At 43.4% G+C, this 14,712-nt stretch overlaps 1 long non-coding RNA gene across 1 annotated transcript in view; it reads right to left on the reverse strand.

Moving 5' to 3' along the window:
• LOC119543649 overlaps positions 1-12,673 on the reverse strand; it is a 47,412-nt gene extending 34,739 nt beyond the window's left edge. The window contains exons 1-5 of the long non-coding RNA XR_005218675.1: positions 11,293-12,673; positions 11,100-11,186; positions 9,476-9,732; positions 7,325-7,400; positions 6,635-6,708 (exon numbers count right to left, since the gene is read on the reverse strand). This is a non-coding gene — a long non-coding RNA (uncharacterized LOC119543649). The remainder of the gene's footprint in view (positions 1-6,634; positions 6,709-7,324; positions 7,401-9,475; positions 9,733-11,099; positions 11,187-11,292) is intronic.
• Between the last annotated feature and the right edge of the window lie 2,039 nt (positions 12,674-14,712).

A 14,712-nucleotide genomic window follows, 5' to 3' on the forward strand; every position in this document is an offset into this window, starting at 1 on the left:
TGACTCAATCTCTTTACTTGTGATTGGTTTGTTGAGGTCATCTATTTCTTCTTGAGTTAATGTTGGTTGTTTATGCTTTTCTAGGAAGTTGTCCATTTCATCTAAGTTGTCTAGTTTATTAGCATATAGTTGCTCATAGTATCTTCTCATTATCTCCTTAATTTCTGCAGGGTCAGTAGTTATATTTCCTTTCCCATTTCTGATTGCATTTATTTGCATCTGCTCTCTCTTTTTTTTTGTTAGCCTAGCCAGTGGTCCATCGATTTTATTGATTTTCTCAAAGAACCAACTTCTGGTTTTGTTGATTCTCTCTATTGTTTTCCTGTTCTCAATTGCATTTATTTCTGCTCTAATCTTTGTTATTTCTTCCCTTCTGCTTGCTTTGGGGTTAGTTTGCTGTTCTTTCTCTAATTCCTCCAGGTGAGCAGTTAACTCTTCAATTTTTGCTCTCTCTTCTCTTTTAATATAGGCATTTAGGGCAATAAATTTCCCTCTCAGCACCGCCTTTGCTGCATCCCATAAGTTTTGATAAGTTGTGTTTTCATTGTCATTTGCCTAGAGGTATTTACTAATTTCTCTTGTAATTTCTTCCTTTACCCACTGGTTTTCTAAGAGGGTGTTGTTTAGCCTCCATATGTTTGTGAATTTTATGACCTTCTGCCTTTTATTTATTTCCAACTTCATTCCATTGTGGTCTGAAAAAGTGTTTTGTATAATATCAATATTTTTGAATTTGTTGAGACTTGCTTTGTGACCCAACATGTGGTCTATCCTAGAGAATGTTCCATGAGCACTTGAGAAAAAAGTGTATCCTGCTGTTGTTGGATGTAGTGTTCTATAAATGTCTGTCAAGTCTAGTTCATTTATCATACAATTCAACATCTGTTTCTTTAGTGATCCTCTGTCTAGATGTTCTATCCATTGATGAGAGTGGTGTATTGAAGTCTCCAACTATTATTGTAGAAGTATCTATTTCTCCTTTCAGTGATTGCAGTGTTTGCCTCATGAATTTTGGGGCATTCTGGTTTGGTGCATAAATATTTATGACTGTTATGTTTTCTTGATGAATTGACCCTTTTATTAATATATAGTGTCCTTCTTTGTCTCTTTTAATTGTTTCGCTTTTGAAGTCTAACTTGTCTGATATTAATATAGCTACTCCTGCTTTTTTCTGGTTGTTGTTTGCGTGAAATATCTTTTTCCAACCTTTCACTTTCAGTCTATGTTTGTCCTTGTGTCTAAAGTGAGTTTCTTGTAGACAGCATATAGATGGGTCCTGTTTTTTAATCCATTCTGCCAGTCTGTGTCTTTTTATTGGGGAGTTTAATCCATTTACATTTAGTGTTATTACTCTAAGGGCAGTACTTTCTACTACCATTTTGTTTTTTGGAATTTATATGTCATATCTTATTTTTTCCTCTCTTTTACCTTTCCTGATAATCTTCATTTCTGCACTCTTCTCCAACTCTCTCTCTCCTGTCTTTTCCTGTCAGCCTGTAACGCTCCCTTTAGTATTTCTTGTAGTGTTGATCTCTTATTCACAAACTCTCTCAGTGTCTGTTTGTCTGAAAATGTTTTAATCTCTCCCTCATTTTTGAAGGAAAGTTTTGCTGGGTATAGAATTCTTGGTTGGCAGTTTTCCTCTTTCAGTATCTTAAATATATCATGCCACTGTCTTCTTGCCTCCATGGTTTCTGCAGAGAAATCTGTACATAGTCTTATTGACTTTCCCTTGTATGTGATGGATTGCTTTTCTCTTGCTGCTTTCAGAATCCTTTCTGTCTTTGACATTGGACAATCTGACCAGTAAGTGTCTTGGAGTAGTTCTATTGAGATCTATTCTATTTGGGGTACGTTGTACTTCTTGAATCTCTAATTTTCTGTCTTTTATAAGAGTTGGGAAATTTTCAGTGAATATGTCTTCTATTACTCTTTCTGCCCCTTTTCCCCTCTCTTCTCCTTCTGGGATACCCATAACACGTATATTTGTGCGTTTCATGTTGTCACTCAGCTCCCTAAGACCCTGCTCATATTTTTCCATTTTTTTCACCATCTGTTCTTTTGTGTGTATGAATTCGAATGACCTGTCTTCCAGTTCACTGATCCTTTCTTCTGCCTGTTCAAATCTACTGTTGTGTCCCTCCATTGTGTTTTTCATCTCCTCCATTGTGGCCTTCATTCCCATGAGTTCTGCCATTTGTTTTTTTAAGTTTATGAATTCTTCTTTATGGTCAGCCAGTGTCTTCTTTATATCCTTCAGCTCTTTTGCTATATCTTCCTTCATTTCATCAAATTTATTTAGCATTAGTTGCCTCCACTCCTGTGTCTCAGCTGAGCTATTAGTTTGTTCCTTTGGCTGGTCCATGTTTTCATGTTTCCTGGTATGGCTTGTTATCTTAAGTTGTCTAGGCATCTGATTCTCTTGATTAGTTTATTTTGGAGCTTGTTTTCTGTCTTTTACCTAGTGGTTTTCTTGTTGGTTGGCTTTGTTTTCTGGCCTCTGTTATTCAGTTCAGCTTATTCTAGACCTCTAACTTAGGTTCTATTTAGTTGATCAGAATTTTTCCCCTCTTGTTTTTTCTGTTTCTTGCTCTGCCTCTATGTAACCTTTTTGTGAGTGGGTCTCCTCAGATATGGTCGACCCTAGTCAGATTTTCCCAGTCTAGTGAGGCCCAGGTCTCAGTGGGAAGGTATGGAGTTTTCCTGAGAATGAGACCCTCCTATGAGGCCTTTAGAATTGGTGCTTTTCCTCTCCTGTCCAGCAGGTGGCGCTGGCCAGCCCACAGCTCCCCCACCAGTGTAAGGAGGTGTGGAGCCTTTAGTTCTCCTGGTGACTCTGATCCTGTCGGGGGCGTGGCTGACTGAAGCAATGTTCGCTGTGATCTCAGCTTTTCCTCCAATTCCAAACTTGTGTCCAATGTGTGACTGGTTACTGGAGACCCCGAAAACACTGTTTCATATAGTTCTTGGGTAATTGCCAGCTGCTCTAGGGGAGAGACAAAATTCTGCTCCTCACCACTCTGCCATCTTGCCCTGCCTCCGCTCTTCAAGACTTAGGGCTTCCCCAATATTTGCAGGGAGTTGAACAGGGCGTGAGAGCCTGCTTCTACCCAGCAGAGTGCACACCGAGTATTTACGCTGTGACTGGTGCAACGCCGAGTCCTTCCTGTGAACTCTCCTTTTAATTTCTTCTTCCCAGCAACCCCATTGTAATAACCTCCCCTTTACAGGTGGGGAAGCTGATGCTTAGTTTAAGTAATTCTCCCGAGGTCACTCAGCTAGTGAGTAGCCAGCTGTGAGCTGGGCTTTGCATCTGATGGAAACATCCAGCACCTTAACCAGTACAGAGCCTCTGCTTCTCTGAGAAAGCCATTTTGCTCAGAACTCCACTCCAGGAGGACCTTGGGCAAAACAGCCTAACTGGAGCCAGCTCTGTCGCATTCTCTTTTATTTCTTGGGGACCTTTTTGTATATAAGCACTAGTCAGCCACTTGTGTTCCACCTGAGTCTCTGCAGATTTGTTTCCCTGTGCCTGGATGCATGGGGCTCTAATCTGCTGCTGCTAGTGCCTCTGTGGTCTGCGTCCACGACAGGAGGGACCCACGTCATGCTGTCTGTGCAATTCCAAAGCTGCATGGGGCCAAATGAGGGGGAGGGGTCCAGACTGGTGGATTCAGGTTGTGGATCACCTACCTGTTTTGGGTAGTTTTATTTCTTTTTCTTTGATTCAGCATTTGAAGAGTCCTTTTCCATCTCTTTTACTCCAGAGATCGAAGCAAGTGGGGTTTTCCTTTCATTAGTTGATTCTGTGGGGAAATTTTCCAGGGGATGTCTTATGTCACCATGTCGAGGACGTCAACTTGATATCAATATTACTGTCTAACATATTATCCATATTCAAATTTTGCCTGTTTCCCAATAATGTCCTCTGCAGTCATTTCTTTTCCCCTTGATCTGGGATCCAATCCAGGAATGTGCATTATGTTTGGGCATCATGTCCCTTTGATCTCCTTTAATCTGGAACAGTTCCTCAGCCTTTCTTGTCCTTCACGCCATTGACATTATTTGAAGAGAATAGAGAATGTGTCTCATCTGGGATTTTTCTGATATTTCCTCAAGATTAAATAGAAGACACACTTTAATCATTAATTTTTTTTTTCTTTTTTTTTTTGGATAGCCTAAGTTCTTGAGGGGTTCATCGAGTGGAGGATGGTTAGCAAGCGTCAGAGTCTCGTCACCCCACAGGGTGCCTTGGTTGGCCGTGGCTGGTGGTCCTGCCGGCCCAGGTTCTGTGTCCAAGGCCTCTGGCCTCAGCTCCCTGGCATGACACCACTTAGCACACAGCAAGTGTTTTCTAACCAAGTATCCATGGACTCATTCCAAAATGGAATTTTGATTCTGAAACCTATTTTTTTCACTCCATATTACAAGTGTTTTATAGATATAAAAGATTATAAAAGAAAAGGCCACATTAGCAAAAATATGTAGGTTATCTAAATGTTCTTTTACCATGAATACAGACGTACCTTGGAGATATTGCAGATTGAGTCCCAGAGCACTGTAATAAAGCAGGTATCATAGTAAAGTGATTCACACGAATTTTTTGGTTTTCCAGTGCATATAAAAGTTACGTGTTTACACTATGCTATAGTCTATTAAGTGTGCAATAAAAGCATTGGGTCTAAATAAAAAATGTGCATACCTTAATTTAATAGTACTTTTTGCTAAAAACGCTAACCATTATCTGAGCCTTCAGCAAGTCGTAATCTTTTTGCTGGTGGAGGGTCTTGCCTTGAAGTTGATGGCTGCTGATTGATCGGGGTGGTGATTGCTGAAGGGTGGGGTGGCTGTGGCAATTTCTTAAAATAAGTTTGCTGCATCAATTGACTCTTCCTTTCACAAAAAAAATTTCCTATAGCATCTAATGCTGTTTGATAGCATTTTAACCACAATAGAACTCTGAAGATTGGAGTCAGTCTTCTCAATGATTTTAGCTACATCTTCTGGATAACTTGCTGCTTCACCTTGCACTTTAATTTTATAGAGATGGTTTCTTTCCTTAAAGCTCATGAACCACCCTCTGCTAGCTTCAAACTTTTCTTCTGCAGCTTCCTCACCTGTCTCAGCTTTCATAGAACTGAAGGGAGTTAGGGCCTTGCTCTGGATTAGGTTTTGGCTTAAGGGAACATTGTGGCTGGTTTGATCTTCTGTCCAGAACACCAGTACGTTCTTCTTATCAGCAATAAAGCTGTTCCGCTTTCCTAAAACTCATGTATTCACTGGAGTAGCACTTTCAATTTCCTTCAAGAACCTTTCCTTTGCATTCACAGCCTGGCTAACTGTTTGGTGCAAAAGGTCTAGCTTTCTACTTATCCCAGCTTTCAACCTACATGCTTTCCTCACTAAGCTTAATCATTTCTAGCTCTTGATTTAAAGTGAGAGACATGGCTCTTCCTTTCACTTGAACACTTAGGAGCCATTGTAGGGTTATTAGTTGGTCTAATTTCAATATTGTTGTGTCTCAGGGAATAGGGAGGCCTGAGGAAAGGGGAGAGGTGGGGCGATGGCCAGTCAGTGGAGCTGTCAGTACCCACCCAACGTTCGTCAGTTAAGCTCGCCGTCTTATATGGGCGTGCTTCATGGTGCCCCAAAACAACTAAAATAGTAACTTCAAAGATCATTGATCACAGATCACCATAACAGATATAAAATAATGAAAAGGTATGAAGTATTTCAAGAATTACCCGAATGTGACAGAGAGACAAGCACATGCTGTTGGAAAAATGGTGTCGATAGCCTTGCTCAGTGCAGAGTTGCCACAAACCTTCAATTTGTAAGAAACACAATAACTGCAAAGTGCAATAAAGGAAAGCACAATAAAACGAGGTATGCTTGTAAAGAGTTAGCGAGTTAATTTTTTTTTAATGGATACCAACTTTAGCTGCAACTAAAGGAAAGCTGGCTCCTAAATTGAAGGGCTGAGAATTATGAGAAAACTTCACTGGAAATGCAACAAAATTAGTAAGTGAGATTTAAAAGGCAAGTCCCCACATTCAGTCCAGTAAACTAAATCTATAGCCTGCCAATTTCAAATCAGACTTTATCCTACATACAGGTTTTTTAAATTATGGATTAGGATAGGGAAGATTTTTGTGGGAAATATGTTTGTGTGTGTAGAAGTTTATATATTCACATGTAGCTTTTGGATTTGGAAGAAGAAATATTCAAATAACTGTTTCTTGTCCTTTGGACTGAATAAGTTCATATCTGAATCTTCCAAAGCCACAGGTTTTCTACTGACATGAGCCATTTTCACCCAAACCCACAGGCCCCTGCACAGTATAAATTCTGAAAACCATCACGTTTCTTCTTGGCCTCTATGTGGGAGTTCTTTGTTCAGTGTACAACTTAATATGTTAAGTATTATTAAAGTTTCTCTTTCCTTCTTCCCCTCCCCTTGCCTTTTTTTTTTTTTTTTTTTTTTTGCAGTTATTTTTAGTCTTAAAAATACATACCAGAAAAATCATAGCAATCATCTCTGGGCAGTGATGCCATGTTCTTGGGGCTTTAAACCAGCATAAAGTACTGATTTATAACTCTTATCTCTGCCATAATTCTGAGCTTAGGTTCTCACCTGTTGTCCTTCGGCTTCTGTAAGAACCTCCTCAGCTGCTTCTTCATTCCCTTGCTCTATGCAACGCCGGGGTTCTTGCAAAGACCAGGATTGGAAGGGAAATAATAGGCAGCTCTTTGGACCAGAAATTTTGCTTCCCATTCATTCATTCGGCAAGCCTTTATTGAGCATCTACTATGTGCCAAGAACTGTTCTTGCACTAGAGATATGGAACTGAGAAAGACAGATGAGATTCCCACCCTCATGGAGCTTATGTTTCAGCAGGGAATTATTTGATAAACTGGTGCATAGATACAGGAAGAACATAATTCCAGAAGATGATAAGTGCTGTGATGAGAATCATGGCAGTCTGATGTGAAAGATGGTGGGAAATGGTTAGGGCATGCACCCTGGCTTCCCCAGTCTGTTGTGTCAACCGCATCCCCACTCTGACAGAGGGTTTTGCTTTGTTGACTTTCACCAAGGAAGGACTTCTCTACCCTGCCCACACTTAGATAGCACCAGTTTACAACATAGACTTTTTCAGGGAACTTGTGGTAAATTCTAAGCATCCCTGTGATACCCTGCTGACCTCTCGTATCACCCCCTCCATCCCATGGCCCACCGCCCTTTCTCCCCCTCCTGGATCCCTGTTCCTGAGCTTGGCTGGCTGCGGTGTAGGAAGTGTGGGCCACTCACGTGGTGCCTTACCCCAAGAACAGCCTCCTCCTATGGAACAAAACATTCCCAACAAAGAAAAAATATCCTCCATCTGTGAGAAAGGAACCTGAAAGATAAAGAGAAAACTTTAGGAGCCAAAGGCAAGCACCGTACACACGTTCTTGCACTCTGCTACTGTCAGACTTCAGCAAGCAGCATCCCTGTCCCTTGCAGGCACGCGCACCCATCAGCATGGCGCCCTTCCTTTGTAGCGGCGCTTGGTGACAGTCTCTGCAGGGAAGCTCAGCCCATGTTGGCCACAGTTAGCTGGCCATAGCATACCTTCCCAAGGCGGAGCCCACCGATAACACCTTATTAAAAAAAAACCAACAAACCCCACCTTTAATTTTAATCTCTGGTGCTGGTACAGAAGCACAAGATATGTCTTATAAGTTTATAGACAGTCCTAACAAAAGCTTCACTCGCCAAGGAAAATTAAATGTTAAGTTTTCATAGACGATGATGGTGGGGGTGGGGTGTAAACTGCAGAAGGCTGGGTAGGATAGGGGACGTGTCATTTCCTTTCCTGTAGGAAAGAAAAATAGGGAATAAGCCACAAACATAGCTTCATTCCCAAGCCAGCAATTCTTACACTTAATATGTTCTGTCGGGCAAATCTTCAATACTGATTAAAATGAAATGCCAAGTAATTTCCACCTCCTGGCCACTTGCGTCTGGGAACAATAGAAAGTGTTTTGATGAATGTCACTTAATGGCACTTACACTCTTGTAAATTTGGTCCTAGCAGCAAGGAGTAAGAAATTGAGGCTTTGGGTGGGGGGTAGGGGGCAGGTTATAGACGAGGGTTGGGAAAGATTGTTCCATAATCCCTTTTGTGACTGATTTGGTTCATGATAATCCAAATTGAAAATGAACCAAAAACAAAATCAGGATGCCAAGATGAGGTGACCCTTTGTTGTTAATTAGGCTCAAAGCATAAAACATGATTTCCAAGAGCTGAATGAGTCCACTCGACAGAGGATTTCTTTGCATTTGAGATGTTTGTCAGGCAGACCCTACTTTAGTGGAAGGAAAGGGGGCAGCTGCATAGCAGGGGTCTAAGCCTCCGGTTCAGTTGGTATTTTTGCAGCCAGTCTCAAAAGTTGCACTTTTGAGTCTGCCCCTTTCCCACTAGGTTGCATCCTGCCAAAAATCAGGCACGGTGAAACCCACAGGCTGAACCATGTTATCTCATCCTCCCGCACATCACTGCCTTTGCAATTTTGCATTCTAAACTCCCAGAGTGGGATAATTTTGAAGAGTAGGATAAAAATTGAAGCACCAGCAGAATTCTGTCACCCAGGGATTTAAATCCTCACTTTTGTCCTGACTGGCATGTGCAGTGAACTTATTTCTCTCATACTATTCGTAAGCTTGATTGGGAGGATTTGGTTCTCATTTGGAATAGGAGCTTTAACTGGAAATCGCTGACTAATTTTATGGTTGTGTGGGTAACAGTTAACGCTTCTGTCCAGTCATCGTTGGGAACAGAGTCTCAGTATTCAGAGTCTAGTAGGTTAAATTGGTCTTTCCGAAACAGCAGCACGGATCAGCCTCTGATGACTTGGCTCTGGGGCTGACACATTTTTTGTTTGATTTTTTTGGATCAGTGGCTAGCAAATTGGTACTACAAGTACCCAGCCCAGTTTTTTACATGTTGAATCAGAAAGCAACTTGTAGGAATTCTTGGGACATGTGGAAAAAGTCTCTTTCTGTAACCAGATGGGAGTTCCAAAGGCAAGGGGAATAAAACTAAGGTTCATTGGGCCAAACTGTTCGTGGAATTAGTTAATATTAAGTATTTGTTCCCTGTGCTGGTTCCTCCTCCCCCCACCTCCTCTTTGAGCCTCACAACAACTCCCTGCGGGGGTTACTTTCCCCATTTTACAGAGGAAGAGAATGGGCTCCTACGGCCCATTCAATACCCACCGCCACAGCCAGGAGTGATGGCGCCAGGAGTCAAGCGTTTGAGTCAGTCTAACACAAAGCCCCAGCTCTCACCAAACCCTTATCATCTTTAAAAAACTCAACTGTAATTCAGGGATTGAGCCTGCTTGCTAAAAAACTGACTGGAGAAGGAAGTAGTTTTCTTTATACTTATATATATATATGATGCTGAAATCCTGTTTGAAAATTCTTTACCTTACACACTCTGGGTCAGTAATTGGAAACATGATTTCCAAGAGCAGATCCATCTGCAGAGGATTGAGTCACATTTAAGGAGCATACAATTGTTCATGTACATTTCAGAAGCAGCGTAAGTCTCTTAAATTCCCAGATAATCTGAAAGATTTCGTTTGCTGCCAATTCCAGGCTTTTCAAAACTAAAGTTTAAGGAGGTGCTCTTGAAGCAGGAGTAAAATGGAGTCTGAGTTTGTGACCTTCTACATCCAGGGAATCTGGAAAAGCAAAAGGGAGAGCAGGGAGCTGCTGAGAAAAGGAAGGGTGGTGAGGACTTTGGGGATTGCTTCCTGACTAGGCCCCGGGACTGAGGACTGTAGCCAGAACCCAAATCATATCTCCCAGGATTGACCTAGAAGCCCACTTTCCTCCCCGTCCCTCCCCTCCATGACCTGGAGGTACATTTTGTCATCTCTTCAGCTGGGGAAAGTAAACCCACCAGTAGGATTTGTCTTCACTGTCAATGGAAGCACATCTGGATGTGGGGGGAGCACATGAGTAAGCCTGAGCCTGTTTCTTCACCCATAAAAGTGGGGCGGTGATATCTATCTCACCAGTTACCACGTGGCTTTGCAAGAAGGCGTGTGGGCCACCTGGCACAGCAGGCTTGGGTAGAGGCAGAGCAGAAGCTACCAGCTCCTCCAGCCATCTCTGTCCCTTCCCAGAAGGCTTAAGCTCAGCTATCACAAAGTTTTCACCATCTGTCTTTATGCCTTTGATAACAATTCAAGATCAACTTCTAGCCCTTGGAGGAAGTATAAACATAGGAGTTTAAGGTGCCAGGGAGGTACATACTGCTTGAGACGCAATTTAGAAAAGCAGCGTCTTTGGGTTAGAGAACTCCAGGGCACTTCCTCAAGCTCGTTCTTCTGGGACCTTCTCAATTTCAAAATCGAAGTAAAATTTCTGGCAGAACACCAGTACAGAGCTATGTGTCTATGTTAGCAAATTTTGGTTCCTGAAAAAGTGTCCCCCAGGCCGAAACACCAGTGGTAGCTGGAGGAGCAAAAAGGTTTGAGGTGCAGAAGTCCTGCCTCGGCATAGACCCATCCTCCCAGGAGGGGACAGGCTGAGTCTGCCCCACCAGGACACAGGAGTGGAGAGAGGACTGGAGGGGCCTGCTGCCAGGGGAGTCTTGCTTGAACAGGGCATGAGGTCAGTCATCCCTGCTTAGCCTTTGGACAAAATAGATGTTCACTTATTGAGGATGTAGTTACTTTTTTCATTCAACATGAAGAACATGCTTGGGTAGTTATAAGGGAGTAAGGTATCAAGCTGGATCCTGAGGAGACAATTTAAGTTTATGGATTTTATGTATACAAATACTTTGCATTTCCTCAGATCTAAAAGGAAGAATTCTTTTATTTCACCTTTTAACTTTTTCAAAATCAGAAGGCAATGTCAAAATGATGGCTAACAGGTTTTCTTTTAGCATTCATTGTTACCGCCCCCCCCCACCCCACCCCGCACATAAGATGACCCAGATTCCAACTGCAAAAGGCAATAGAACTGGTGTTTGGGAAGGTCTGTCAGGGCTCTGGGTGCAGCTCAGTGATGCATCTTCCCTCCATGTCCTCCTGCTCACCGGAACATCCCTGCCCACTTCTCTGAAAAAATAATGTGGCAACTGCCTCTTTCTTCATCACCTCTTCAATTTGCTAGTCTGAACACACTGTAAGAGTACAGAAAATAAAAATTATTAGCGCTCTAGATCTCTCGTTGCTCAAGCAAATACCATGCATTGGGTTAGCTTAAACAATAAGAATTTATTTGCTCACGGTTTTGAGGCTAGGGGAAGTCCAAATCAAGGCATCCTCAAGGCAATGCTGTCTTCCTGAAGACTGTGGCGTTCTGGGGTCCTTGGCTCCTCTGTCACATGGCGGCCTCTCCTGGCTTCTCCCTTGGTTTCCGAGTTCTGTGGACTTTCAGCTTCGAGCTGCTCCCTTTGTGGCTTTTGTGTCGGACTTTCACTTGGCTTATAAAGGACTCCAGTAATTCAGATTAAAATCCCACCTGATTCATTTGGGCCATATCTTAACTAAAGTAACATCTTGAAGAGATCTTATTTACGAGTCCACGCCCACTGGAATGGATTAAGTTTAAGAACATGTTCTGGGATACACAGCTCCAAACCACTACCATCCATCTCTGGACTCCAGAAACACGTTCTTCCCACATACAAAATACAGTCATTCCATCACAACATCCCAAAAGCCTTGAGTCATTTCAGTAACAATGCTAAGTACAAAGTCTCCTCAAAATTGGTTATGGGTGTGGTCTGTCCCGGAGTACAATTCCCCTCCATCTATAGACCTGTGAAAGCTAGAGAGCAAATTACCTGCTTCCAGTAAACAAGAGAGGGCAGGCATAGGATAGACATTGCCGTTCCAGAAGGGAGACATTGGAAAGAAAACAGGGGTCATGGGTCCCAAGCAATTCCAAAACCCTGCAGAGCAAACTCTATTAGATTTCAAGGTCTGAGAGTCATCTATGGATGGATGTTTTGTCCCCTGGGCCTGAGAGAGCAGCAGTCCCACCCCTTCCAAGCACTTGTGCAGTGGCCATGCTCTCCCCAAACACTGGGGTGAAGATCCCACCCTCTCTGAGCATCAGGATGCCGGCGAGGCAACACAGAAACGCCAGGACACAGGCCCCACCTCCTCTCAGCTTTGGAGTGGCAGCACTCTGCCTGAACAATGAGGTGGAAGGCCTCCAAGCACTGGGGCAGATGGACTGCCCCCCCCCCTCCAAATACAGGGGTGAGCCTGCCCTTTCCACATACATGGGTAGACCTGCTGTCTTGACCTGAGGAGAGCTCTGCAGTCCAGACCTCAGCTTCCATGGCTCTGCTCTTAAATTCATTCTCCCTTTGATTTGTCCCTTCTCTGTCCCTTTCAGTCCAGGGTGGCAATGGTGCCATTCAAACAAATTCCACAGAAACATGGTGGGCTGTGTATGCAGTTCACAGGGATCCCTTTCCTATAAGCAACAAGGGGAAACCAGGCTGCACCTTCCATCCTTAGCTTGGAAATCTCGTTTAAGTATCCAAGTTCATCGCATTCAAGTTCTGCCTTCCATCTGACGTTAGAACTCAATTTTGCCAAGTTCTCTACCACTTGAAAACAAGGATTGCCTTTCCTCCAGTTTCCAATAACACACTCCTCATGTCCTTCTAAGGCCTCATCAGAAGTACCTTTAGCATCCATATTTCTACCAACAGTCTCTCCAAAGCAATCTAGGCCTTTTCTGCTAAGTGCCTCACAATTCTTCCACCTCTACCCATTACCCAACCCCAAAGCCATTTCCACATTTTTCATATTTGCAATAGCAGAACCCTGCTTTCCCGGTACCAAAAACTGTTTTAGTTTCCTTGTTGTTAAACAATTACTATGCAATAGGTTGGCTTAAACAATGGGGATTTATTGGCTCATGGTTCTGAGGCCGCAGAAAGGCGACGCTTTCTTCTGAAGACTGACCTGCCAGGGCTGGCTCCTCTGCCTCATGGCAGTGCACATGGCGATGCCTCTCCTGGTTCTCCCTTCTAACGCAGCTTCTGTTGACTTTCAGTTTCTGGCTGCTCCTCTGTGGCTTGTGTGTCTGTCACTCTGCTTATAAAGGATTCCAGTAATTCAGATTAAAGGCCAACCTGATTCATTTCAACCATGTCTTAACTAAAGTAGTATCCTGAAGAGATCTTATTTAGAGTGGGTCCATACCCACAGGAATGGATTCAGTTTAAGAGCATGTTTTTCTGGGATACATAGTTCCAAACCACTACAGCTGTGAAACACATTTTGCTTGAAAAGAAAGTTAAAAGAGTTTTGTAAAATATGTATGATTGGTTCCTGCCAATCTGTGATTTTCATAAAGGTTAAATAGGCTGTCCCTAGAAAAGGGTTGCTTTAAACCCTACTGCCTCAGTTTCTCCCGTTTGCAAAATGGGGACAAAACTGTGACCCATTCCCCACATCTCCCCGGATCAGGTGTATCTTTAGCTGAGTAGGCGAGCTTTACAGATGATTTTCTTGTTCCGCCCCTATCGCTGTAGGTAACCCTGAAAATCCCCACTTCTCCCGGCCCCATCCCTCCCCAGGTCTGCAGCTGTTGCCTGAGCCTCTGGAGGACAGGACGATGGAATAACATCAACTAGGCTGTGAACTCAGTCCTTTGAAGAGTATGGAATCATCCTCCTGCCTGATCTTTTCTGTCTAGGGATATGGAATGGGGTTGGAGGTGGGAGAGATGATGTCACAAACAATCTGAGCATCCCAGCCCCAAAAGAGGAAACTCTTGTCTTCTCTCACTACCTATGCTTAAAAGGCCCATAAAAGCCTTTTACTAGAAGCATCGTGTCCACCAAGAGCCACAAGGGACTTTAGGGTGCTGTGATGATGTTAGCTGTGCCCCAACACTTTGTCAAGGAACAAGCAGGTGCAGGAGAGAATCCAGCGGTGAATGCCCAGGATGGCAGAATTCCCCACCTGCCCTGCCCACCCACCCCTAGGATTAGGACAGCAAGTCAGTCACGAGGTGGGCCTCCTTTGGGGCAGAATGGCCCCCGGGTTGCCTTTGCTATGTCTAAAGGACTTGCCCTGAAGTCAAGATGACTATGAAGGTGACCAGTTTCTGAAACTTTCTTACAGAATGAAGAATGAAGCTGGACATCTGCTTTGTATCCAGAACAAGGATGGAGAGGCCCAGCAGTACCGAGAAGTAGGTAGGTTTTGGGTCACGTGGTGGGATTCTGAATTGGCCTCAGCAGTGAGGAAATCAGAGAGCCCAAGCCCAGCACTTTCTGACCTCAGGCAAGGCACCTGTCCTCTGGTTCTGAAGCTCAAGGATACTGTTATTCCCATTCTAGGAATAAGGCATGGAGTGAGGCAGAGCGTGTGAGCAGCATTACAAGGCTGTGGAATGCAGCCAGGTGCGACGAGCATCAGCTCTGGGGAGCAGAGGCCATCTTACCATCCATGCTGCTCTCCACCCCCTCCATGGCATCGCCATTCCCACAGGCAAAGGGCCCTTAATCTTTTCTGCATCGTAGACCCCTTCTCAGAATGCTGTCTTTAAATGCTTACGTTAAAATACCTAGGATTACAAAAGGGATTTACTTTGAGCAGTGTCTCGGGGATATTTGTCTAAGCATTCTTCATTCAATTGCATCAATAAATAATTACAGAAATATTTCTTAAAAATAC

The sequence above is a fragment of the Choloepus didactylus genome, chromosome 1, assembly GCF_015220235.1.
Source record: "Choloepus didactylus isolate mChoDid1 chromosome 1, mChoDid1.pri, whole genome shotgun sequence".
Classification (NCBI taxonomy): Eukaryota; Metazoa; Chordata; class Mammalia; order Pilosa; family Megalonychidae; genus Choloepus; species Choloepus didactylus.